The 26,861-nt window shown below is 39.7% G+C and overlaps 1 protein-coding gene across 9 annotated transcripts in view; it reads left to right on the top strand.

Moving 5' to 3' along the window:
- The first annotated feature begins 3,386 nt into the window (after nt 1-3,386).
- Sv (paired box protein shaven) overlaps nt 3,387-26,861 on the top strand; it is a 176,885-nt gene continuing 153,410 nt past the window's right edge. For 3 of the 9 annotated variants that reach the window (XM_083052364.1, XM_083052363.1, XM_083052362.1), the window contains exons 1-2: nt 3,388-3,979; nt 4,302-4,348. The gene's annotated coding sequence lies outside the window, so the exon portion shown is untranslated. Of the gene's footprint in view, nt 3,980-4,301; nt 4,349-24,209; nt 25,468-26,861 lie in introns of those variants that run through there. The other 6 variants (XM_083052359.1, XM_083052357.1, XM_083052361.1 and 3 more) reach the window with 4 other exon arrangements.

The following is a 26,861-nucleotide window of genomic DNA, read 5'->3' as shown; positions in this document are numbered from 1 at the left end:
ATAATAACTGCCGGACTATAATGTGTATTATCCCGACATCCTGTGCGATGGCGACGGCGGGGCTTCTTACACACATTTCTCTTTATCTCTCTCTTCTTCTTTCTTATGTCTAGATACCGGCCCTTACTGCGCGTTACGACAGTGGTTACAATCGTAGAGAGACGACCTTAATTTCCATGCGAACGCTCACTTTTCGCAGCGCAACACTTTCCTCTGCGTTTTTCTTTTTTTCCTTCCTTTTTTATAATTTATATCGTTTCGAGATATTACGCAATGCGTAATTTTAGGACTGTCATAGAAATAATCTTCAAGGGTTTCTGTGATTTCGAGCCGAGTAGTTGCGCAAGATCGGTCGTGAAACGCCCAATTTTCCCGACGTACAAAGGGAGGCGCGTTCGAGCGGAGACACGAAAGCGAAATACCGATCGATCACGATCTTATCTGACGCCAGATTCACGCCGGCCAGCAACGGGATGACGGGGAAATACGAGAGTACTAATATAGATGATACAGAGAGTGTACCATACTCTGCGTCGCGCTTTGGTACCGCGATCATCACGATATCGCAATAAGAGGACCGGGACGTAGGAGGATCTCGAAAGAAGCGGGAAGGGCGAGAGGGAAGAGAAAATCAGAGCGATGAGAGAAGCGGTTCGATCCGCAAACGGTCTTTATTCTCATATCAGCATCGGACAACATCGATGGAAGCGACGTGGGCTTATTATGGTCCCGTATCGTGCGGGACGCGTACAGAGATCTTCTCGGGATTCTCGACGAGAGAAGACACCGCTGAATGGGACCGCGCGAACGCGTTCATCTCGCGCACGGGGGATTATGGTGAGAGCGCAGGACCCGCCGAAGATCGACAGTCTTGATTACGTTCGCGCTGACTTTATAAACTGCTTTAAACGCTGCCATTCAACCCGGACAGGTAGACCTTCTGACCTCATAGCTCGCGGTGCACTGATTTGGCGTTCTTGCCGGTTCCTTTCTTGTCTTTTTTTTCACACAATGCACTCCTCTCGCACAGGTGAAGAGGGCTTGTATCCGGAAATCGTCAATATGACGAGTTACAAGCAATTACAGAACAATAAAAATATTACGTAAATTATGTTTTTTTTTATCAGGGAGAAATATATTAAAAATATATTTATTGTCTAATAGAAACACATTCTTACTATCTAATATATTCGATTATAATTAATGTGAAACAAAATGATTTATTTGTATGTTAATTAACATTCTATTTGAAGCTGCTGGACATTAAAATTATAACATTGTACACTGAGAAAAAAATACTGTTGAATCAACAACATTTTTGTGGTTAAATTTTATTTTATTAATTCAATGATATTATTAATCTAATCAAATACTGACGTATTTGATTAGATTAATAATATCATTGAATTAATAAAATAAAAATTAACTACAAAAATGTTGTTGATTGAACAGTATTTTTTTCTCAGTGTATATATATACATTTATATATATAGTGTTGCAATTTTAATGGCCAGCAGTAATATTTAGTTGAATTTACATGAATTAAAAATGAATATTTTAAATATGTGTATTCTCTCATTTCTTAGAATAATATTAAATAATTAATTGAAACAATTATTTATTTTATTATATTTTTACGCGAATTTCTCCTTATTCTATTTATATTTCTCTCTTACTTTTCCTAAATTCCTTTTTATTATAAATATTTGATAAAATATATGAAATATATTAAAGATAGGTTAAAATTAAAGATGCAACTTTTTACAGCAGCAGTCGAAAATAGATAAGAATTTCTTTTCGTATCTTTTTTGTATCCAAAATCATTATGTGACGATTACGATGAAATGTAATAATTAACCAACAGGAAAGAGATTTTTTTCGGGAATTTTTTTTTTGTGAAGTCTGGGGGAATCTTTCCCTTAGATACCTAGAGAATTAGAGCTCTCTGAAATAAGTCCTAGTAAAAGATCGTTTAGCTTAGACAACGGGAAGCCGAGATTCGGCACGGCCTGTGGGGGTTCCGCTCGATCAGACCGTGCGATTCTCACATGCAGTCCGAGAGGGATCCGTGAAAAACAATTCCATGAAATTAATAAATCTATCCCCCCCCGAGAAGACCTCCTACGATGCGGGTGACTTTTTAGGACGACGGCTGCCATTTCGCGAAACGTGGGTGATCCAATTAGGCGCGGCAGCGTCAAAAAAAATCGACGCGGTCACGAACGTTACTCCCATTTACCCGCAACGAGATAAATTAGCGCACGTTCTTTTCGCATCAATGAATTTTGCGACAGAATGAGACTTTTAGCGTATAGCAGTTCCGACGCTAATAAAAATAGTAAACAAACTGAGAGAATCAGCGAGGCGCGCAAGTGACGACGAGATTAAGAAGTCGCGGCTTCACCTGTCGAACGATAGATCGATCTGTCACCTGATTTCTCTTTGCAGCGTTGAGTCACGGTGCTTTTTGTCGGTGCCACGGCGCACCGAAAGCAGGTGGATTTCTCATTCTCTTAAACTGAATCAATGAAAATATCATGATTAAAATGACACAAGATTTTACCGAAGATCAATGAGCATTTTACTGATCTTCAATGAAAATACACTTTACTCCTCTTTGTCTTACGTTTCACTAATTATGATCAATAAGATTTCACTGAAAAATCAGTAACAATAATTATGTTTATTTGCAAGATGTAGCTTTTAAAGCTTTTTCTATTTACTTTAAATTGTTATTTTTTAAGGTAAACTTCTTAGATCTAATAAGAAATACATATATAATTAATATTCAAATTCTTTTATGTACCATTTGATACTATTGGATATTATTGTGTAATAACAATCGTTTTTTTTCGTGATTGAATAGAGTGCAACGAATCTTCGACAAGGAGAACAACCTGAATCTGAGAGGAGGAGGAGGTCTAGGAGACATCGGGCGACATCGGAGCAACCTTGAGGTAATTTATTATTTATATTATTTTTTCTTAATTGTGTATACGTCTCTCTCTCTCTATTCTTGTTTATTTGACTGATTTGTTTGAACAACTTAAACAAGAACTACATAAAAAGGTTTATATATATGTGAAATCTTAAAAATCTTTAAAAGCTTGTATTAAAAAGAATAGCTTTTAAAAATTATTATACAACTGTTCCATTAAATCTCTGTTATTATATGCATTGAATACAAAACTCGATGTGTACAATAATAGTTTTTTTGAAATATTATTTCAAATAAACTTTGCTATAATTTAAATATTACATATTTGTATGTTACAGATCAACCGAATCTACGTAGTTACATCGATCAGTGAGTGATAAATTTTTATTCTATGTAAAAAACGTCAAGTATATATAAGTAGATTTTAAATTTAATGTAGTAAATTTTAGATTTACGTATTTGTAGCAAATTTCTGCTTCTTAACTTCTGTTTGTTGCATACAAATATGGATATTGTTTGATGTACTTGACGTATGCTTTTTTTTAGACAGATTTTTTATATATTGCATGTGTCTTTTTATATTGTATCTGTCTTTCTATATTTCAAAAGTTCAATTAAATAAAAAATGTTGCGCTTCTATCGTGTCGCGGACGATTCGCGCGCGATCGTCATTAACGATCGTTTTTTTTTTCGTGTGCGGAATTCGGGAGTGCCGTGAAAGTCTATTCGCTCGTGTTAATTTAATTTCGAGAATGCCGTGCAAAGGCATTGTTGTCGCAGTTGAAGTTGAATTTTTAAGATCCGTTTTTTTATCGATATCCTGCGAATATTAGGATATATCAGTTCTCGATCGTGGAATTCGAGAGTGTCGTGCAAACCTCCGCACATCCGTTTCTATCGTGTTGCGGACGATTCGCGCACGATCGTCATTAACGATCGTTTTTTCCGTGAGTGAATAAAGTGCGCGAGTGCAACGAATCTTACTTACTGAGAGGAGGAGGAGGTCTAGGAGACATCGGGCGACAGCGGAGCAACCTTGAGGTAATTTATTATTTTCATATTTTTTCGTAATCGCGTATTTCTTTCTTTCGCTATTCCTGTTTGATTAATTTGTTTGAATAATTTAAAGAAATAAAAAAAAGGTTTATGTATATATAAAATCTTAAAAATCTTTAAAAACTTGTATTTAAAAAGAATAGCTTTTTAAAACTTATTGTATAACTATTCCATTAAATATCTGTTTATTATTATATGCATCGAATACAAAACTCGATGTGTACAATAATCATTTTTTGAAATATTATTTCAAATAAACTTTGGAATAATTTAAATATTATTTAATTATTATATTTGTATGTTACAGATCAATCGAGAGTCTACGTAGTCAACTCGGCTTTTATACATCGATCGGTGAGTGATAAATTTTTATTTTAAGGTAAAAAAACGTCAAGTATATATAAGTAAATTTTAAATTTAAAGCAGTAAATTTTAGATTTACATATTTGTATAGCATCTTAAATTTTTATTTCTCAACTTCTGTTTGTTGCATACAAATATGGATATTGTTTTATGTACTTGACGTGTGCTTTTACCTTTTTTTAGAAAGATTTTTTATATACTGTATATGTCTTCTATATTGTTTATTCTGTGTATATATTTATAAATTTTAAATTACAACAAAAATTCAATCTATCAAATATGCGCAAGGCGTCCCACATTAAAATTACTATGCATAAATTTATTGCAATGCGCGAGATTTCTTTCAACAAAATAACCGCGTAAAGACGCGAAATACGCGATACAAGACAGACGATCATTAAAACTTTACGCGTGACGTTTGGAGATGTAATCAGGTTGATCGGAAAGATGGGCAAAAAGATGCTCTCCAAAGAAATCTTTCCGCGAGGTGTGGCATTTGAAAAAAAAATCAAACGTTTCGCTCAGGGGCAGGTGTCATCGTTGGCTTCGTCGGGTTAAGGAAGTTAAAGTAGTGGGTAAAAGGATTTACGTTAAGTACCGGCTCATCATCGCCCGGGGGCCTCGTTATCATGGTTTAATGACGGCGGGGCGTTTCAGTCGCAATGGATTACGGTACACGCCAGCCGGCAATATGAATGAATTAATAATCGACGCAAGGTGCCGGCGAGCTTGCCGAGCTGATGAAATGTTGGTGTAAATCGACATAAAGATGCGTTTGAATTAAAAGATAGAACGTTTTTTTAAAAATATCCCCCTCTTAATCTACATAATTTGTGCATAAAAATATAGAATATTTTTATTATTAAAATTTATTTTAATAATTAAAAAATATTATTAAAGTGTTTTATTATTAAATTTACTTTAAAAATTAAAATAAAATTTTTAAGGGAAACTTTCTTTTAAATAGATAGATATGCCGTTCTCTATATCTTTTATTTAATACTTTTTAGATCTTTATCGATATTCATAATTTTTCTCGCATACTTGATAAATTTATTATTAATCTAATTGAGAGTTAGCTTACACAAGGGTTAGCTTATGAGACTCGTAGATATCTTAGGCTTACCACGCAGCACGATATCGGTTTCGTATGACGAGGAAATGTGTATAGTATTCAGGAGGACAGTGTGGGAACGTGGATTTATCCTGAAAACGACATCGCGTAGGCTGCGAAATGCGACAAGTCTACACGAGTCTGAACGATGCATTGTGGTGTGCATCATAGACAAAGCCCGGATTATTTTTCGTGGTGGCGAAGGAAGCGGTGGGTATTGTTGCTGACCCCGCGCGCGAGCAACAATAGTTCCTTCTCTTGCCTTCTGAGCCTCGTTCGTGTTACACTAGTTTGACTAGTCTTCTAGAAGAACAGCTCGAGACGGCTACTTGGTTTCTAAGGGTGCTTTGCTTCGCTTGTTTGTCTTCACGCTTGTAAATCTAAGAGAATGTTTTTTTTTTTTTTTTTTTTTATAAATGCTATATAAAATCAAGTGCTAACTAGTATATTATAATTATACAATACGAATATCTTCCTTTTTTCTCTGTCATCCTTATTCGATATAATTAATTTTTAATATAATTTATTGATGATATTTCTACTATACATCGTCGCGATATCTCATCATTATTTATCTTAACGATAGACTTAATCGTCCGTAATGACAACTTACTAGCTTATGCTAGTCATTGCATCACGTTTTCCAGGATAAATCCGAACCCAGTTGGAATTTACGAATGTATCGATTCCAATTACGTTAAACAATCATTGGACTCTATCGTCAATGTTATATAGAATGCGTTAATTAACTGGGAAAAAGTCATCAGGTACGAGATCGCTGAATAAACCAGTTCACATACGGGTGTCGCGAGAGAGATGTATAGGTATTGCAAATGTATATATCAATTTATGCCCGAGTGTGCCAGGACTAATAACACGAGCTCTCAGATAGATAAGACCGGGAGCCGCTTGATCTGCCCGGTCGATCCGTTTACGAGGCAATTCAGGGGGCGAATTATGGGCGTGCGCGCGAAAATTAATCAAGGGCCCCAAGTGCGCGTGCACGAGAATACACGCTCACATTCGCACGTATGTATACATTCGAACGCATTAATTTACCGGCATCGAATGCATATTTTCATCGAGTGCAGGTTTAGATTTATTCTGCAATAAGGAGAGAGAAAGATAAAAAAATACACTAAAATAATTTATAATTTTCAGCCATATATTCTATTTTATCTTTGACACGTAGCTTTTGATTTTTTTCAATGAAAGAGTTTAAGTTGATCTTTTTTCGATTCTTAAAACATTATAAATTCGATCTAGATAAATATCAAATATGATTAACGAATTTCAAAGTTATCGCGGTTCTAAAGAAAAACGAAGAATATTTTGTTCAAAGTTTTAAGACCTACAAAGCCTTCTTTAATGTGTTCGAGTGTACACGCGATGCAGTAGCGAGATACGAGGGAGAGACACCGGGCCTCTAACGCGCGTGTATACACGCACTTATCCGCACGCGAGTCATCGTCGTGCATTGGCCGACCTAATTCTGCGATTTGTCACGCCTCTTATTCCACACCTAGCTTTCACTGCTATACATCAGGGGGCGGACGCCGGAGATATTAACAGTGTGACCTGGAAACCGAGAAAAATGCGAGACACACGTTGCATTCCCGAAGGGAATCTTTTCTACTTATTAATCGTCGCATCTTATCGCAATTATCGTCGAATAATAATCCTAGACACAAAATAAGTCTTGCTAAAAAAATCCTTATATCTATTTTTTGAGTTGCAAAAATTCTAATTGCATTTCTAATTAATTTTAGGCTACGTCGTTTTGCAATTACGTAACATAGATTTATTTCAAAAATAATCATTTACTAACAATTTATAAAAACTACTAGCACTATTTAATAAAACAAAAATGAATCTAGGTGACAGCCATAAATAAATAGAACGAGTATAAAATCCTAGAAGATAATCTTATATAATGACAGAAATTATTGCAATATATAAATTGCAATTAATATAATTTGAAGTCTCTAACGAGAAATACATTTCTGATTTCTGATCACGTAAATATATCAAGTAAGATTTTAATTAACATACAAATATGTTCGTATAATTATTTTATATTTATTTTTCTGACAAAAGAAATAGTTTACGTAAACATTTTGTTCTTTTTTTTATTTTATAAATACACTATTCCGTCCAATCTTTTACGCAATTCAGATGTTAAGATTGACTGCGCATTATTTATATTCTTAAAATTATATCCTCACATTTATAACGGAGAAAAAAAAGAAGGAATGACTTGAGGTGGGTGGTTTGAAATAATTGTCACGCTCGTTCTTCATCCGGCGCGATAATGACACCGTCATTGACTGCATAATGTTAGGTACAACCGTAAAATAGTACCATGTCGCGCGACAAGCATGCGGACGCCGTAAAGGTGATAATTCAGGGGCTTTATCAAGCGCGGCCGTGTGGTCTCTTACGGCTAATCGTTATTAATACCATTGTTAAAATCGGACTGTGAGAGATATCGATCAACGTGTCGATAAATTTCATTGGAGACACATAAGTCACCATGTGATCCAAAGTTATTGCTGTACTCTCTGCCTTGTTTCTATTCTCTCTTTGAAAACTCCCTCGAAAATAAAAAGATACGATAAAAAGAATTATATTGCAAATATCGAGGTCTCGAATAATCTCTAGAAGCAATAATTTGGATGGAAACGTCCGGATATGAAATCATTGTACAACTAGGTGATCAGATTTCTAGTCGCAAAGATATAAAAATAGATATCAATTATTTTTTCTTAAAATAGAAAAATAGTGTATTGATACTATCTTTAAATCATAGTTTAGTGTTAATTAGCTTTCACATCAAAATTTATTGCGTTATATGATTGTGCAAGAATATATTCGTACAAGTTTTCGTTTCTGTTTCTCTTTTTACAGACACGCATATGTTTCGTACGTGAACATATGTATATAATTTATTTCTCTATATTATATATAGAAATCTTTATTAAAATGGTTAATTGAGCGTTTGTAACATTATACAAATGTTGTTGTCTTTTATTAGTATCTGTGTCATCTCAAAAATATCTGACATTGATATACAGTCCGATAGTTCAGCTCCGATTCGTCTCTGGTATCGCTATATATAATATACATGATTCTTAATGTACATACTTTCTCTTAATTAATAATATAATATTAGCTCTCTGATAAACTCCCAAGTGTCTAGACGAGACCGGAATCTCAAGTTTCAAGTTGACAAGAGTTAATAAAAAAACGAATCGATATTAGAAATTATTGGTTCGGATATATGTTTAAATAATATACCTAATATAAGAATAGAAATATCTATATACGTTGAAGTATTTTACGACACTTCTTTAGCTTTTGCGAAGCCGGTTTGCAATTTTGAAGTAGTTTGCTTCTTCTTTTTTCTCTCTTTTTCTTTCTCTCTCTCTACAAGAGAACGATCTACTACAGCTACAGTATCGCTATATTCCTCGCACTTGTTTCTTCTCTCGTTCCATCGCATGTTGCAAGGATCGTTGATCGCGTTCTTTTTCAAAGGACGACAACTTTGTGTCCACTTTTGAACGATCGTTCGTTTGTCGGCGGTCGCGTTGGGTCGAGCCGATCGATCGAACGAACGATTGATCGATCGATGGTGCATACTTGCTGGCCGGAATGCACGCAAGAAAGTGGCGAGCAGGAAAAAGAACGCGATTCCGAAGACAGGAAGGAGGCTGGCCGCGGATCTACGTGGTGGACGAGCTGTACGGGAGAGTGACGCGACGCTTTTGCCCGCGGATGAAAGGTCTCGTCCGGATTCCGAAGTCTTTTTCTTTATATTCGAGGAAGTAATTGGCAAGAAAGACGCAAGCGTCCAACGCAGAGCGTGCGACTATCCATCTGGCTGAATAATCTTAAATCGTTCGCATGTTCTTTGCGCGTGCTCACGCCGACTTGACGCGATTCCGCGAGCTTCTTCTTTCTGAATATAATATCAATTTCGGAGTAACAGAGTGACAGCGAAATTAAATACGCGATTAAGTTCGCGGCAACAAAAAGCATGAAAGGACATTTTATAAAATATATATATATATATATATATATATATATATATATATACACATAGCGATGTATTAAAAAGCGATGGCGCGTCTGTTCTAAGTATTCGCGCCCGCGAACAGTAATTAAAGCCGGGAAGGATGTGGAATGTTAACGGATAATTTCTTGCAAAACGCTGTCTATGTACATGACGGATTCCCATCCAGTATCCGCTTATACATATGCAAAGATACTGAGCTTGACAAATTACACCGAGGACGCTCGTTGCTGCGCGGCGACGAGATCTCGATAGAAGCAGGAAGATGTTCTAGGCACATTTTTTATGTATAACGCGTGATGCTTTACATCTCTATTCGATCACACAACAGACTTACTCATCGTTGCACGAGAATTATATCGAATTGTTTGTATAGTATAAAATATTTATTTAAATTTTTATATAATTGCATGTGCAGTTTGGACATATATATCATCATATAATTATATTTAATTCATTTCTATTAATTATTCAGAAATCTTGAGATCCAAAAAATCAAAATATGTGCGCGCTGATATATATCGAATAAATATTTAAATGCAATATAAAATAAAATAAATCAAATAATCTACACACACACACACACTTATGCATATCTAGAGAGAGAACACAGTTATAAAGAAATATTGATAGCTTCAATCAATAGTATTTTTCCTTGATACCATTATTAATGGCGATATTAAATTTGAAATCCTTTAGCGTTCATGTAGATATAAGTACGATAAGAATTATTAAGCTACTACAAGACGGATGTTATTTATACACGTTTTAAATATTTTCCACCAAAGGCAACCAGAGGTGGTTTGGCAACTTGTATACTGTCAAGCAGGATTAGATCCAGTTCTCGCTCGACCTGCTCTTTTTAGCATATTCACTATCGTACTGACGGGTCGATATAATTTTTGATAATTTACTAATAAATCACTTATTGAACGAACCGCTCGCCTACTCGCGAGAAAGATTCCTAGCTTTCTTCATATTTTATAGCTTATTCTTTCTTTTAATTTATTTAACAGTCGGTCGAGCACAATAAAATCTTTTCTTTTCAATTAAATAATAGTCCACGATTTACAATGATTGATAACAAATAAGAGTTGCTCCATTCTTTTATTCTATACATAAATATTTTATTTATTTAGTTTATTGCTTGATATTTCTTGTTTTTTTTCTTTATTTATTTCTCTAATTGTTGCTGTGCCTTGCATCACGTCTCATTTTGTCTAATTATATTGCATATTTTGCTATTTTTTTTTGCTATTTATATTTTTTATTACGATAATTATAATACAAATTTAAATCTGAGTACAATTTATTGTTTAAAAATTTACTAGAAAATGAAATAAATTATCTCTCTTTCTTTCTCTCTCCTTTCTCTTGCTGTTCCCGGCCAGATTGCGGATTCGCTCGGTAGTCTGGTCTCGAGAATCGTCTCTTTATAGCGCGTTTCCGGTCGCGTCGAGGCTGCACGTGACTCCGATACTCTTCAATTCACTTCACAGCTACCTGTCCCAATTTAATCTATATCCCGCGCTCTTCTTCGCAGTGCCGCCATCGATTACCGACACGGAGGGGGAAATCCACGCGACCGCAAGGTTCCCTCTTCTACACGTGTAAATAATACACCAGCGGGATACGCTGGATCCCCCTTCTTTCCCCGCGATCTTACACCTCGTGGTCGCGATCGTAGTAGCCGTGCTGTGAGTGATATTGCTGTAATGAGTGTCGGCCAAACCTCTCTCACACCTGAAATCACATTTCAGCCCTCCGCGAGTCGTGATTCGATCAGACTCGCCCTTTTCTTTCTCCCTCTTTTTTTTCTATCTAAATCTTTTTATTCCTTCAAATCCGCCTCTCTTGTGGACTGTGGATGCGGACGCAATCGTTTTCGAACGCCAAACGTGCGCAAACAAAGCGAGGGAACTCTTGCAGAACTAGACGAAAATGTATACACATTGACACGTTGATGAAATTTTCCTCATCCCAATTTTGTAATATTTTTTTTTCTTTTTATCTATCTTCTTTATAAATGAAGGTGAGCCAGCCCTGTTAGAACATTTTGCATATGCGGTCAAGGATCTTAAACTGATGCGGTGAAATCGAATACGAACTCGTATATGCATATTATATGTCGAGATATTGATAGGCGCGCACGATTTTTAGCGATAAAAGCTTACTGACGATGATAAACGTCTGTCGCGATCAGCTGGGATCATAAAATGCACGTCGGTCAATAAAGTGCACGAATGTTACGTTTATCTGGTACCGTCGACGGCGGCAGAGCTCATTCAAAAGAGACGCTCGTCTCTTATGAATGAGCCTGAAGTACCGGTTAGATGTGTCATTAGCATAGGCATGACCCGCGGCGACACTGCCGCGTCCTCGTTGCCGTCCCGTTATCCCCGCTGCCTTGCCAGCGGCAGAACGATCCCCCGATGTAAATTGCTCCGATGCAAATTGCGTAATCATCTCTAACGATTGCTCTCGTTACAATTACTCGCTCACGTCTCTCACGAAGGCGGACGAGTCGCGCCTCCGCCTTCGGGTTCTCGCCTCGATCGACCTCGTGTCGAGTTCCGCGATCTCTCGTTTTACTAGCTCGCCGGCATGACAAGCTTAACCCTCTATCTATTCGTCGACTACCGTATTGAATATGATAGAAATTAATTTTCTCCGTTACGATATACCGAACGGTGTAATCGAGAAAGATGTTTCTTTTGAGAAGAAACAATATGTCGAAAATGTATATTGATTTATTTTATCATCAAAGACTTTGTTTCTGCGAAGATTAACTTTTCGGCAATTGAAAAATTAATAATATATGAACTTGTCTTCGGCAATGACTATCAAAATGTGTATAAAAATACATTTAATAGAATAAATCAAATACATATCGTTTAAAAAAATATCTATTTTTTTTTAAATGAAGCTTTTTAAAATTATTTCTTACATTTTTTCATACGCAATAAATATCTTTTCACGAAGAAAAAGACTAGAAATAAGATTGATAAACAGAATATAGGCTGAAAAATTTAATTTCGATGAAAAGTTGAGTCAAAACTCTTGTCACCGAGGATATAAAAAGGAATAATATGTCAACGAGCGAAGGAACGATGTACAAAAGCCGACGGCCTAGCAGGTGTTTCGAAAGTGTAATCGGCCGCGGAATCGATATTCTCCGTTTGTACTTTCCTAATCGAACTTGGCAAAAAAGCGCCACGGTAAATTGTAGGCGGCAATTAGGACTACGATCAAAGGGGAGGCGCTCCCGGCCGCTGCGGTTTCTATCCGAAACGATCGAATCAAATCTGTGTCGTGCTCCGTGAAGAAGAAGGTATCGATCCCTTTCGGATCAATATTTGTCGTCTATTTGCGCATCACATTATTGTATCATATTGAGATATTATAGAATTATAGAGAGATAAATACTTTTTCATAAATTTTAAAATAATTAAATTTTAGATAAATTATCACGATTGATAATTGACAATAAAACATTGAAATTCTCAATTTTATAATACTTATATATATGTTTCTTAAATTTAATTTATAATACATAATACACACATACACACACACACACATTCAAGAATAAAACACAAAGTTATTGTCGCGAGTTTAAATAGCATTTTTTTTTAAATAGCATATTGAATGAAGGTGAGACAACGGGGTCGATTGACTCATATCGAAATCTGCGCGTCCGTTCTGCTCTATGGGATAAAATCACGGGGGGGCGTGGGGTGGGATGGGAGGGCGCCGCGTTTACCTGAAAGTAACACCGATCAGAAGTGTTTCTCCGTCATGGTCCGGCAACCACCCGACAACCCCCGACGATGCTCGCATCTTCTGCCCATGAACTGTTAAACGGCGCCGTTCCCTAAGCGAAGCGCGACGTGGGACAGGTGTGACCAGGTGGTGCGCTTTTCAGGTGCTTTGCGCCGACGTCAGGGGTGGGGATAGTATCCTTTGAAGTCCGACAAGACTCTATCGATCTCTTTGTTTACGTACCATCTTGACACCTGCGATCGATCGTCGATCCATGTCGCGAGCCGAGTTTTATCGGGAGAAAACTCTGTGTGTTCCCGATTCTTTATTATATATTTCTGATTCATCATCGCAGAGGATGCTCCGAAACGTTTAGAATAAAGAGCTTTATGACGAAGTAAACAAAAAGCTTTAAAAGGCGTTTCCTCTTGCACATTACATAAGTTTACATGAGTCTTTTCCGTGCATATACAGATTTAATAAATTATATATCAGGATTTTAGGATTAAAAGTATAATTTAATATCTTGCATATAGATTCATTCATATTTTAACTAATATATATATTCGGAGGATTTTCTATATTGATCGATTATATTATATAATTTTGCGTTGATAAAGAAAGATATTTTTTGTTAAATATCACTTATATGTATACAATACTTACGTCATGACATCAATTAATTCTATTAGCCCATATCGTTGCAGTTTTATATTTATAGCGTCGGTGCGAGATACGAATCATATATTATACGGTGACGGATTCGAAGCGCGTGCACGTCGCGAAATTACTTATCAACATTTGACATCGGCAAATTAACATTGCCATGCGAGACTTATTTACGATGCTCCGGCTTTCATATTAATAAGAGTCATGGCACCGTTACTCAGCTCAATTTCGCTTCATCGACTTTACGTAATCATTCTCTCTTTCTCTCCGGAGAGAAATAGAGAGAGAAAGAGACGGATATTCCGACTGTCAATTTCCTGGTAGAGGGATAATGATCGGTTTTGCGCTGTTGTTTATTAGTTTGTCGCGGTCATTGTCCGTTATTGGGCATCGCGATCTTGCCTGATCTCAACCGTCGTGGGAGAGTCGTTCGATCTGGATCGCCACGAAAAGGAGGGCTGGTAGGAAGAATTATTCTCGCGCGATATCGACCTGGTGGGTGAATAGGCCGTGTCACGGTCACTCGAGCAGAGAAACGTTTAATGCTCGGCGAAATCAATGAAAACATCCTCGCTAATTTACTGAAGTTATCGAGACGTTCTAACAAAGATCGTTTGGCCTGATGAAAGAACTTTAAAAGCTACATCTTGTAGCTAGTATATATGATTATTACTGATTTTGCAATGCATCCGAGAGAGATGCAAAGATCTCAATGTAATATACTCATCACTGATCTTTGATAAAATCTCGTATTACTTTAATCAGTGACATTTTTACCAATTCATTTTAAGAGAATGCGGAGAGATGATTTCGAGATTGCATAAAGCTACATTATACGCGAACGCAACATAATACGATTATGACGCGATGCACCAGCATCGCGTAATAATTCGTACATTGCGTGGACGTCGAAATAGCTCAGAAAAGAACGGCCAAACGCTGTTACAGCGCGTTGGATCTCGCATATATATCACGGACCCGGACGCTCGGTTCGCGCTTCCGCCTGAAACGCGAAAGTAGGATGACGGCGGTCTATTATTTATACATAAATGGAAACCCGCGTGCGTGCGCTATTTTCACTTTGTTGCGGGAGTGAAATTCTTTTTGCAAACGCGAATCGCCGACAAAGAGAAAATCACGATGCAGACTCGATAAATCCTTGTAGCGTATACATATTTATTTATGGACGCAAATGTGCAAATGCGCGCGCGTTGGTTGGACATAATTTCACGTAGAAATTCGCAAATTTTTCGGGAAAAAAAACGAAACGAAAACATATGTGTGCGACGTAAAAATATGATTTTACGTTCGCGATGTCGCGTCGTAACGTCGAAATTCGCGAATTAGCGCGAATCATATTGTATCAGGAATTGCAATTTTCAGAAATAGAAAGTAAAATTAAATTATCAAATAACTTTAATGTGTCATATATGTCGCATGTACGTTACACGTTTTCATCATAATACCTGTAACAAGCTTTGCAGATTTATACGCGCACTATATACGAATCTCTTCTCATTCGTAGTTATAAATTTGCAAAATAATTCAAGGTGTTTTATATAGAAAACTACAGTAACTGCGTCATTAAAGAGAGATTCCATTCTGAGTTGATTATTATTCCGAGATCGTTTGCAAGATATATCGATGCGGCGATCCGTAGATGAGTTATGCAAATTCAGCTTGCTCTTAGATCGCAGCAAAATGTTCTATCGCGGGTGACAACGTTATCGCCTGAATTATCTCGTTGCCTGCAGAGAGAGAGAAAGAGAGAGTCGATGGGCCTGAAGAAAATTTTCCCTGAAAAATTATATCACGTACTATTACCGCGAATCGATTCGATCATCTCGTCTAATCACTCCCATCGTTCATTCCTTCGACTAACAGCAATCATCGATCGCACCGCGTATATTATATTCCTGGTCGCGCGCGAGAGATGCTTGACGAATCAAATACTAGCGCCGTGTGTCATCTTCTTCAATTTACATATCGAGTATTTTATCGAGACGCGAATAACTGTTATCCACCAGCGTGCGCGTTCCTCTTATCACATCGGTTGCAGCGAAGCGATCCGCTACTTAAAAACGGGCTCTTCACATTTTCCTCTCTATTTACATTACCGTGTTTACGATACCATAAGTTTTAAACTTTTAAAATCATGCGATTGTAAGACGCGATATTTGAATAACTGAAGGCTTATAAGAGCACATTATACCGTGCGCCTTCCTCCTAGCAGGCACGTTCGGAATATATTTCTTCGTCAATCTATTCTTTCGACAATTACGCGTCATCCACCTCCTCGTCTTTCTCCTCTCGATCACGATGGACACGTTGGTGGGGATACGAGAGGAATGGTCGCCTTTCGGGCAAGGCAAAGTATCCATTCTCTTGGCGTTTAAAAGCCGAACGAGGGCGGGCAACCGGCTAGGACCCTCTCCGAAAGAGGGACAAGGGGAAATGTGAAAAAAAAGGAACGAAACGGAAAAAACACAAGGACGGGACGTGTTAAACAGAGACTCGCGAGACGGACAGAGGTGGAAGCCAAACGTACCTCGAGAGCTAGACAATGACGAACGTCTCGTCGTGGCAGGAACGCGACGTGCAATTGGGAGGAACGGGAGGGAAAGAGCGAGTGCAAGACAGAGAGAGGGAGACAGAGAGACGAGACTGACGAGAGAGTGCCGAGAGAGGTCCGGAGGTGAGTTGAAAGAGAAGCCGCGGCGAGAAGCTGGTACGTTTCCTCGGCAGGGAGCCCCAGCCAATCGGAACGCGATGGGCCCCATGGGTAGGAGGAGACAGTTCCGCGCCGACAGACGACGTAATCACCCGCGGCCGCTGCTCTCTGGCCCCTCCGGGGACCTCTTCTCTCTGTCTCACTCTACTCCGTCTCTCTTCAGCTCCTTCAGCGGCCCGAACCCCTAGCGAACTGATCGGGCCTGCCCAAGACTCTCTCTTGAGTTAAGTGTCCCGGAGCAGCGGTCACCGGCCGGGTCCATCGGGTCGCGAACTCTGCATCAGCCACGCGACAACAAACTAGTCTGTCGGCTCGCTTCTGCTTCTACTTGTTAGCCGCCGCTCGTCTACCGGGTTGCTCTGCGATCAGGCGTTTATGACTTATGACACGTACCCCCGGGGTACGTAGCAATATCTGTCTTGCGAGAACTTGAGGAATTTTTCGTATATTATATTCTATAGATAAAGTGCCATATCCTGAGCAGTCAAACGACAAAAACGAAACGAAAATTTTCGCTGGAAACTTTTTTGAAATTATTTTTTTTTTCATGGGTCTCTTTTATCTGGAAAAAAGCTTATTTTTATCTATTGTCAATATAATTTTAGTTTTAAAATTCTTCCTTAGCTTTTTTATGTAACTGACAATGAGCTTTTGTCGTCCACAAGAGTTCATTCTCTCTCCTCACGCCTCCGTTAAATCTATACATATAAATATAATAGATTCATAAAGATTAATATATACTCAATGGAATTGTATTATATTCCGATAATATAATATTTAGTAAAACAGTCGAGGGTGCATTTGGCGCAGAAAAATGAATTATACTCACCTCCGACGGCGATATGCTAAGCGTTCACGCGAGAAGGCGAATATATCGCTTAAAGGTAGTTTTATAAAGACGTAAGAGACGTGCGTTTATGTCGCATCTCGCTCTTAACACTCGCTGGAGTCTACTATAAACGCAGCTCGAGGCGATATCTCTCTCTTTCTCTCGAGTGTTTGGATGAAGCATTAAATTGAGAGACCGGTTGAGTGTCTAGTAAGAACTTAACAACGTCTTTATATCCAACGATATTTTCTGCGCGTTGGTAGCCCACTACATACTCGATGATGCTCGAGACGATCCGTTGATAAATATTGTGACGGCCGAGTTTGTGTCGTAAAGTGTCGTTTATTCCCTTAGTTCCCGTCGAGCATTACGAAAGTGGTCAGAGTTCTCTCCTTTTTTTCTCTCTTTTAACACTTAACGAGAGATAAGTATTTATACGTGCCACAAACGGGCAACGTCGTTATTAGAAACTAATCAAACAAGAAATCATGTATGTGCGAACATAATTGTTTGCGGCAATGTATTGCGGGAATTTAAAAATACTTCACGCGGGGTGACTTCAGCCTCGTTGACTTCCTACCGAGCGTTTCGAATCGGAAGTCGAACGCGATGATAGAATGCGATGATAGAGCCGATAGTCAATATACACGCTCGAACGTGGTGTGTAATTTCGTGTTATTTTCTCATTACACTCGACGATAGAGTAAAGATGGGATGTACGCGCTGGAGGCTGCGTAATCCGCTGCCGAAACGCGTTGTTCAAGCAATAGAGACAACAAAGGCGCGTTTTCTGACGGCCGGGAAAATGTTATATTATTCAGCGAAATTTTCAAAACCTCGGTAAATAAGCTCGGTAATTTAAAAACTTTACATTTCGGAATTTTACATAATGCTGATTTCCGAGCGACGAATAAAATTTACCGATTCACATGTAAATGTCATGTAATGCGCGTATGAATAATACATACATCGAGCCTTGTATCAATAATAAATGCTTCTCATAGCGAGCTGTACACCGTAATAAATTCCCCGTCGAAACGGGCGTGACGAATAAAAATGAAAGACCGCTCACGCGCGCAGGGAGGGTCGAGAGATAGGAAGCGGAACAAGCAGAAAAGACATTACCCTTTACGTCCGGCGCGGTAGAAAGAAAACTGCACCTGCTGCTGATTCGCCGACCTACGATTGCATCGCTGTCATGTCCAAGGAATCGTTTTTCCGAACGATATAGATCTTATGCGATCCCGTGATCGATGAGAATTCATTTTCGAAACACTCTTGACGGGTAAAAGTGGCACATCGTTGTCGGTCATCGTACTGTACTAATCATTCTGTCATATTCAGAGCTTCTCCTGCATTTTATTTTATTCTTTTAAAGGAAAATATACATATAAAATATATATACATATAAAAATTGAATAAATTTTTAATTAAAACTTTACAATTTTACGAATTGATAAACAAAATAAATATATATTATATATTTATTATATTTTAATATAGAATTAGAAGGATAAAAGTATTCTCTATAGGGATAAGAGATGCACACATCCAAAAAACATAATGCTTCTTTTTCCCCAAGATTTAAATTTTATTTTTCTGTAAAACAAGCTATCGAGAACAACGACAACGTTGTTTATTTATTAGTTCACTAGCCTGTGGCGAACAGAAAAGCCTGCTTTCACTCCCGCCGTCGCATACAACACATCGCGTATTTCTTTCTATTTCTCGAGTCGTGTTCTGCGCATCTCTTGTATCCGCCCAATGCCGCGGGCGAGCTGTCGATCGACATTCGCGGGGCACGTAGCTTCCCTCTTGATGCTAAAAGAAAAATAAGGCACAGCTCGCGGTATATCTCGCCCTTATCTCTCTTCGCCGATAATATGCGAAGCAAACGTCAATTCCTTACGGTTGAATCGCGGCTATAGAGCATCGGTCGCGCTTTAAGGTCTTTATTTACGTTATCCTCTGTTTGCACGCACCCCGGACGCGTTATCTCGCGAGATCAAAAGTATATGTTGATGCGGCGGCGCAAATTCGCGCCAGCGGCTTCTCACCTCTTCGACAGAAGAGGTTTCGCGGTCAGGCTCAGGTACCAATTCGCGCGAATTTCCTTGCTTCGAGGGTTGTTCGTCGCGTTCAATTACGAGAACCGATCTCTCCGAACTTTTTTTTCCATCTTCAGTCGACTTGATTATCGGTCGCAAATAACCCAATCTCTAACGTTGAATTTAATGTTGAAAGCTGTATCTGCCATCCTCTCTCTCTCTCTCTCTCTCTCTCTGGCTCGATATAGCGATCGTCTTAATTTCTAACTTATATTCACGACTTTTAGTTGACAAGTAAATTAGTTAACAGATCAAATGTTTATTTGCATCATTATTAATAATATGCCCGACTGCCAATCAAGGATAAGCATCTTTCCTGCTTATTATTTAAGCTCCCTCCGCAAAATAACAGAGTACGCGGCAATTATTCACCACGTCTACGTCCCCGAGGAAATTGATTGCGTGCGCTTCGCGTCCTAATTAAATAATTCCAGACCGCGCGGTGCTTGTGCGGATCAACCGAAAATTTCGGGACCGTCCAATTACCCTATCGAGCATCTCCGTGCTGCGTTCTGGCCACGACCTGACTCATTTCGCATGCCCCGCCATCGTGGCCGGACGGACGCGTGCAAGAAGGTCGCGGCTACCGGACTTAAGGCAGAGCGGACCTCCGTCTCGCGATCGTGAACGAAAAAAAGGGAAGAGAGAGGGGCCCGCCCCTACGAAGAAGGGGCCCCCGGCTCGTTGTAAGGCGTCAGGTGCCCGGGACCGTTGACGCGCGCGGCCGTTACCATCCCCGGAGGAACGCATCGTGCGATAATAATGTATACCATTAGTGCGAATATATACCGAGGGCGAGGAAGACGCCGCGTGTGTGTATGTCTTGGAGGAACGGCGCGCCACCACCCTGCCCTTAGACTCGAGGGCCCGAGCCCGGGGCCATGTGCGCGCCTCCGCGCGATAGAGAGAGGTGAAGGGCGTTTAACGGTCGGAGCGTACGCGTTTTTCGGGATCCGACGGGGCGAGCACCAGCTGATCACCGTTCGACCGCTCTCTCTATTTCGGAGCCATGTGCTTCCCGCGCTTTTTCTACGGCCGCCCACCGGGCTAGACGATTTCTCATTTGCTTCTTTTTCGTACCCTTCGTGGGTTCGTTGACTTATATCCTTGAATATATCGTGATGTATAGTTCGAGACTGGTGTGTAGGATATTCATTTGTGTGTGGTGGTTCTTAAATTGCGCGAGAATAGAACCCGGACAATCTATCGATCCCTTTTGTTAACTATTTTAAAAATATTATTTTTATATAGACTAATAAAAATGTAAATTATAAAATTTATATTATACTTTTATAAAATTTATTCTGGAGAACGCATTAATATTAAAGATTACTCGTATGAAAAATAGTACAAAGAAACAGAAATCTACTAATCTCTTCGTCAACTATTATAAAAATACTTTTTATGTGGACAAACGTAAATTTCAAAATGAATAATTTTGAAACTAGCAAAAGTTTTTTGTTAGAAACGCCTACACGCGTGTTTTCTTTATTCATATTCAGGTGCGAGACGATGCCTCGGGCGTTAGTTTGCCGTCGGCGAGCGAATCCCGCGAGATAGAAAAAGCAGGCCGAGAACGAAATAGGGGGAACGCGAGATATATCGAGATAGAGATATCATTAAAGCCAGAGGTCGAGTGATCTAGTCTGGCGAATATTACGGGGTCGAACCGGTGGTGGAGAGTTGATGAAGTAGCGACGAGGGGTGTTACGCGAGGGAAGTACGTTGCACCTTACCGGGGAGGCACAGGTGCCACAGCTGTTTCAGCAAGTGCAACGAACGCCCGTAGAACACGCGGACATTATTAGAACTGTTACAGACGGCGGACGGGGCGCAGGGAAACGCGCGCAACCAAGGGGTGCATAACTATTCGACTAAAACGGACGCTCGGTGAGGTGTTGCTTTTTTTTACGGCGCGACCGTTGAGGCAGTTCGCGACAACAGGTTGCATGCACGTACGATGCCATCTTCTTCATTATGAGAGCCTTTTTACTTAATTGCTTTTCATCTAGGTAATTGCAGAGGCGCGGAAACGCGAACGTATTCGCGAGCTCTCGATTAAATCGAAATTGGAAACAATAATGGACTTTTTTCACAATTATTCTGATTGTAATCAATTTCCTCTTGACGGAACGAATCTATTTAAATATAGAAGGGACATCCAAGAAAAAATATTAATACTAAACGAACCTAAAACGAATCATTTTTGAGTATCGTCGGGATTATTGTATTTCCACGATCTTTTATAACACGATCGGCCGCGCATCGAATTTAACGCTTCCGTTTCACACGCCCACGCGTCGATTCGCAGTTAGTCGTCCGACACGTATAATATCGTGCTCGTTGCATGTGCAGAGCAACTTTGTCCAAAGTTCAATTTAGCCGACGACGACGACGGCGGCGGCGGCGGACGGGTGGACGGGGAGGAAAGTTTTGTTCTGCGCAGGAAGCGTAGTTCCGGCTCTCTCGGTTCCGCCCATAACGGTGACGGTGTGAACTTCGTGGATCCCGGCCGCGGCGATCGCCACGACGGGCTTTTTCGGCGGGATTTGATTGCCGGTGCCGCGCGCGGTAATTAAACGGGCGATCATTAAGCCGTCTTCCGCTGTGTACACCGACGTACGTCAGTGGAACATTAACGGCGAGCGATGAGATCAGACGCGAGTTTGATCTCCCGAGTAGATATTCGCATCTCGGGATATAAAAAAATCTCGATGGATGACAATTTTTATCGTCCTGTTATTTAGTTTCATTGAAGTTGCGCGAAATTTCTGGAGAAAGAGACGCGAATTGTTTTTTTTTCTGGGTTCATCGAAGCCTTTTCTCTTTGAGTGTGATAATTGAACCGCAATGTATTTTTACAATATCTACTTCCGACCTCTAACCCAGCATAATTATATTTACAAAGATCGATGAACGATCGATGAACTGTTCTTCTGCGTTCTGTCATCTTAGTTTGATACTGCTTGTCGCACTGTCAGTGTCAAATCTAACGACAATAGTTAAGAAACAACTAAATGAATTTTGATTGCAAGGATATTTGTCGATTTTACGGTTTTAATTCTTTCATCGATTAATATTGCTCATCGACGTGATTAAAACACTTATAAGAGAGAAAAAGGAGAGTCGACTTATATTTTTTATTATTTCTGAGTAGAGGTGTCCGATACGTGTGAGTCAATATTTCTAACTTATTTTCGAGAAGTGATCGATGTTTTAATTTCACCCATCATTGACCTCAATGCTCAAGCTGCTCTAATGTTATAAGTATTCCGATGGTTGTTATTAGAAGTCGAGGAAACATGGCACATTAAGTACGCCGATTCGCATTGTGAATATGACTTTAAATGGCCATTTTATCCTTTCTATCGCAGCACGCGCGTATTTTTCTCGCCTTAAAATGCAACCTCAAAAGAAATCGGTTTGGTGGCATTGTTGTTAATTTGTCATAGCGTGTTGCGTAACGCAATATTGCGACGTATAATCATGTAATATTTTTCGTTCATTCTTATTCATTTACCTATAAAAGATTTAGAATTTATACTTTACATGATCTATAGTTTGTAACAAAATTTTACTTGTAATATCATATGTCTCGTATATATGACAAACAAATATTTGAAGAATTAAAAAACTACATACACATATACAAAATATGTGTCATAATATATACATATACAACATGCATTTAAGGATATATAAAATGATAAAATAATTAATAGATTTTTGTCTTGTGTATAAATTCTGTCGCGAATTATACATCATCTAAAGTGGATTTAAAGAATGAATTTAATTAGAACGTAAGATGATTGTGATATCTTTATTGCTATAAAGCAACCTCGGAGACGATCCAGTTGTTGAAATAAACATGAACTCTTATATATAATGTAAAACATATTACACAATTATCCGAACAATAAGTATAAAATTATACAATAAATAATGAAAATATATAACATTCTTGTGTAATTTTATATTTACTGTTCATGTAATTTTATATACTTTTTGCATAATGTATAAGATTTTTTTCTGCGTTTCCTCAGTAAATTGATTATAATCACTTTCGAGCCTTCGTTGACGTTTCGGCAAATCCCTTTGGCCCCTGAAATCATAACGACTCGGAGGATTCTCTTGTCATATCACGGTGGGGGCGTCGTGGTACTAGTACGCGGTACAAGATCGGGAAAGGGAAAAGAGAGGGGCCTCTTTTTCATCGTACCTCTCTCTTTCTCTGTCCTTCTCTCTCTCTCTCTTTCTCTTTCTATTTTTCTCTCTCTCTCTCTCCTTCCTCTGTTTCCCCTCGCACTAAACGCCTCCTGATCACTCCTTCTTTGTCCCTCTTGCTCACGGCCCACTGATATCGCGAGAGGTCGCGGCATAAGGGAGAGGGAGATACAGGTAAGCGTCGGTTCCACCGCGGCACACGAAGGCCCCAGGTGAGAGGGAGAGGGCCCCGCGCGAGACCGACATAGAGGAAGAGAGAGTGAGAGGGGCATCTAAAGCAAGCGACGTGGTGGAGGGAGACTGGCGAAGCGGAGGTGAAGCGCGACCGGCCCTCTCTACTCCAGGGGCCCAGGCTAGTCCAGTCCGGGACAGCACGCCTCCTGCTGCACGCTCCACGAGGTAGAACGACGAACGGTAGACACGACGACGTTTAGGACCGGTACGACGTTACGCGCGCGCGGGCCCAGCTTTTCGTACGCATTGAGGACTCCCGGCTTCTCTCGCCCTTCATCACGCATCGACGCACCGCCCCGTGTCTCGTCACGCATTTCGGTGACCGCGAAATTCTCTCTTACGCGGGGGAGTAGGTGCGCGAAAAGGTGTCCTCTTGGTCCTCCCGGTTAACTATCTTCGGTGCCGTCGCGTTGCTTCGACGCCTCTTTTGTCACTTGGTGTCGAGATAGGTGCGCGACTTCTCAAACATCAGTCCATCTTAACGCGTCATTCCGGTGTATTCTTCGACATCGATTTGTGCACAGGGGATGATATCGTGATTCCCGATAGAATCTTTTAGAGTCCCAAAGCGGAAGATTTCTCTTGTCTCGACGTATGGAATATTCGACGTAGATCGCAGGATTCTGTCTTCGAGATATCCTGATCAAAGCGAGGTCCGCGACGATTGCGAGTGACGTTTGGTTGTATCTTCAGTTCGATCTCAACGAAAGAATCCTCCGCGATCTTCACCTTCCCGCGTATTTCCGACTCGCGACCGATCGCGACTGAACGATCGTCACCCCGTCGAAAGTCATAACCGATATATATCGGAGCTCGCGACTCGGTCTCTTTCGGACCAAGACGACGACACATCGCCGTCCCCACCCACGGTTACCACGCGTTCAGCCACGCGATCAGCGGGACCAGCGATCCGGAAGGTTTCGCACGGCAACGGTGACCAACGAGCCGCGCATTCTTAATGGACACCTGATCCACGGTGATTGACCACGTCGCCCGAGTTACGACGTCATCAGGGTGACGATTATCTCGTCAGAATCCTGAAGGCTTAATCTCAGGACTTCGACGAGAGATACTTTCGTATTTTTCTGAGGAAATCGATCGCGAGGTGAATCGACTCGGAATCGAAAAGATCTTTGGGTGGTGTTGTGACGATTTATTTGTGTGGGACCTGTGCGGGTATGAGAGACCTCTGTAAACAGTGTGACGGACCGCCCGAACGGTGAAGTGAGCCGCCGCGAGGTGTTTATAGTGAGCGCGATTCGAGAGACTTTAACGCCCGGCGAGGAGATAATCGAGGGATATAACTAGACGGCAAGGACGACCACGACGACGACGACGACAACGACGAGCCTATTCGTATTCAGGTAAGGCTCGTCTGATAAACCGGACTCGAGGAACTAAAGTGACTCCTCCCTTTGACGCTACCACAGAGAACTGTCATTATCGTTGACCGGTGATTATTTATCGCGGAACGGCAGATTGCAAAACTGTCGCGAGAGACACAGATTGCTGGCGCGAGATCAATCTGTCTTGCTGTTATTTATCACATTTATTCAGGAACGAGTTATCCCCGAGTTATATTTATGGATTTAAAAAAAGGGATTGACTTTATTGTGACAAAAGAGTTGCTCTTGATTTCAATGATAGATAGGAGATGTAGGATTAAGAAGATCTCATTAACTCTTTCGAAAATGTTATCAAGTTTCATAAAGAAGATATACTCGTATGTGTAAAATAGAGAGAAATTGAAAAACGAATTGCTTTATTATAATTTTTCCACTTTTATATATAAATATATATATAATACATAATAAGCTATATAACATTTATATTATATAAATATATATTAATATATATAATAAAAATTAAAGAATTTATTTCAGTGAAAGATATTAAAATGACATATTAATTTAGAATTATTTTCACGTTACTCGAGATGCTTCTAAATTACATCATACATCATGCAAGGCTAATAAATCTTTCCCTAGATATTTTCTAAATAGTTTTCAATCGATGCAAACTAATTTATCGTTCGGGATGTATAACGGGTCGACTCGTCATAAATCGCGTAAATCATATGCTCATTCCGCCTTCGAAAATCGTGAATGGGGCAGCACTCTACGGTCACTAGCACGCAAACCACACGTATACATACAAACACACACACATACACACATGCGCGCGCGTGACCCGCGTACTGACACACGCAGCAGGTTACACACTCTGTGTTTACATTCGCCAATTACAGATAGTCGTTCGTACGCAATAATGATAGATCTACCGGCGTGGCTAATGACTAGCGAGTTGCCCAGCGCAAAAAGTGACGGGCATGATTTTCGAACCAAGAGTACGATCCGCGAAGCCATTGGCTCGATTGTGTGAAGATGTGAGAGAGACAGAAAAAAAAGAGAGAGAAAGAAAGCGAAAATAGAGAGATGAGATTGAGAGAGAAAAATAGTACATACATAGGCACGTTATAAATTACCACGCCAAGAGTTTCTGGCGTATTTCTTGTGTTTTGGTAGCCGTTAGATGTGATACCCCTGACCATGAAATTGAGAAAAAATCTCACTAGCATTGATAATTAGGAACGATATATTTTTACACAGTTTTGACGACAATTTTCGAACATTGCATTTGACGAGAGAGAACGTCAGTGTGATCTTTCCAGATACACATGCAGCGAGTATCAGGAAGTGAGGCAAATGATAGATCGTACTCCTTCCGATATTCCCCGTCGGCGGCGAACCTCGCATTC

This window comes from Prenolepis imparis, unplaced genomic scaffold, assembly GCF_030444845.1.
Source record: "Prenolepis imparis isolate NDT839.2.m4 unplaced genomic scaffold, iyPreImpa1.0 SCAF_12, whole genome shotgun sequence".
Lineage (NCBI taxonomy): Eukaryota > Metazoa > Arthropoda > Insecta > Hymenoptera > Formicidae > Prenolepis > Prenolepis imparis.
Note: the sequence above shows the minus strand (reverse complement) of the source record. Positions and strands in the feature narration are given on the sequence as shown.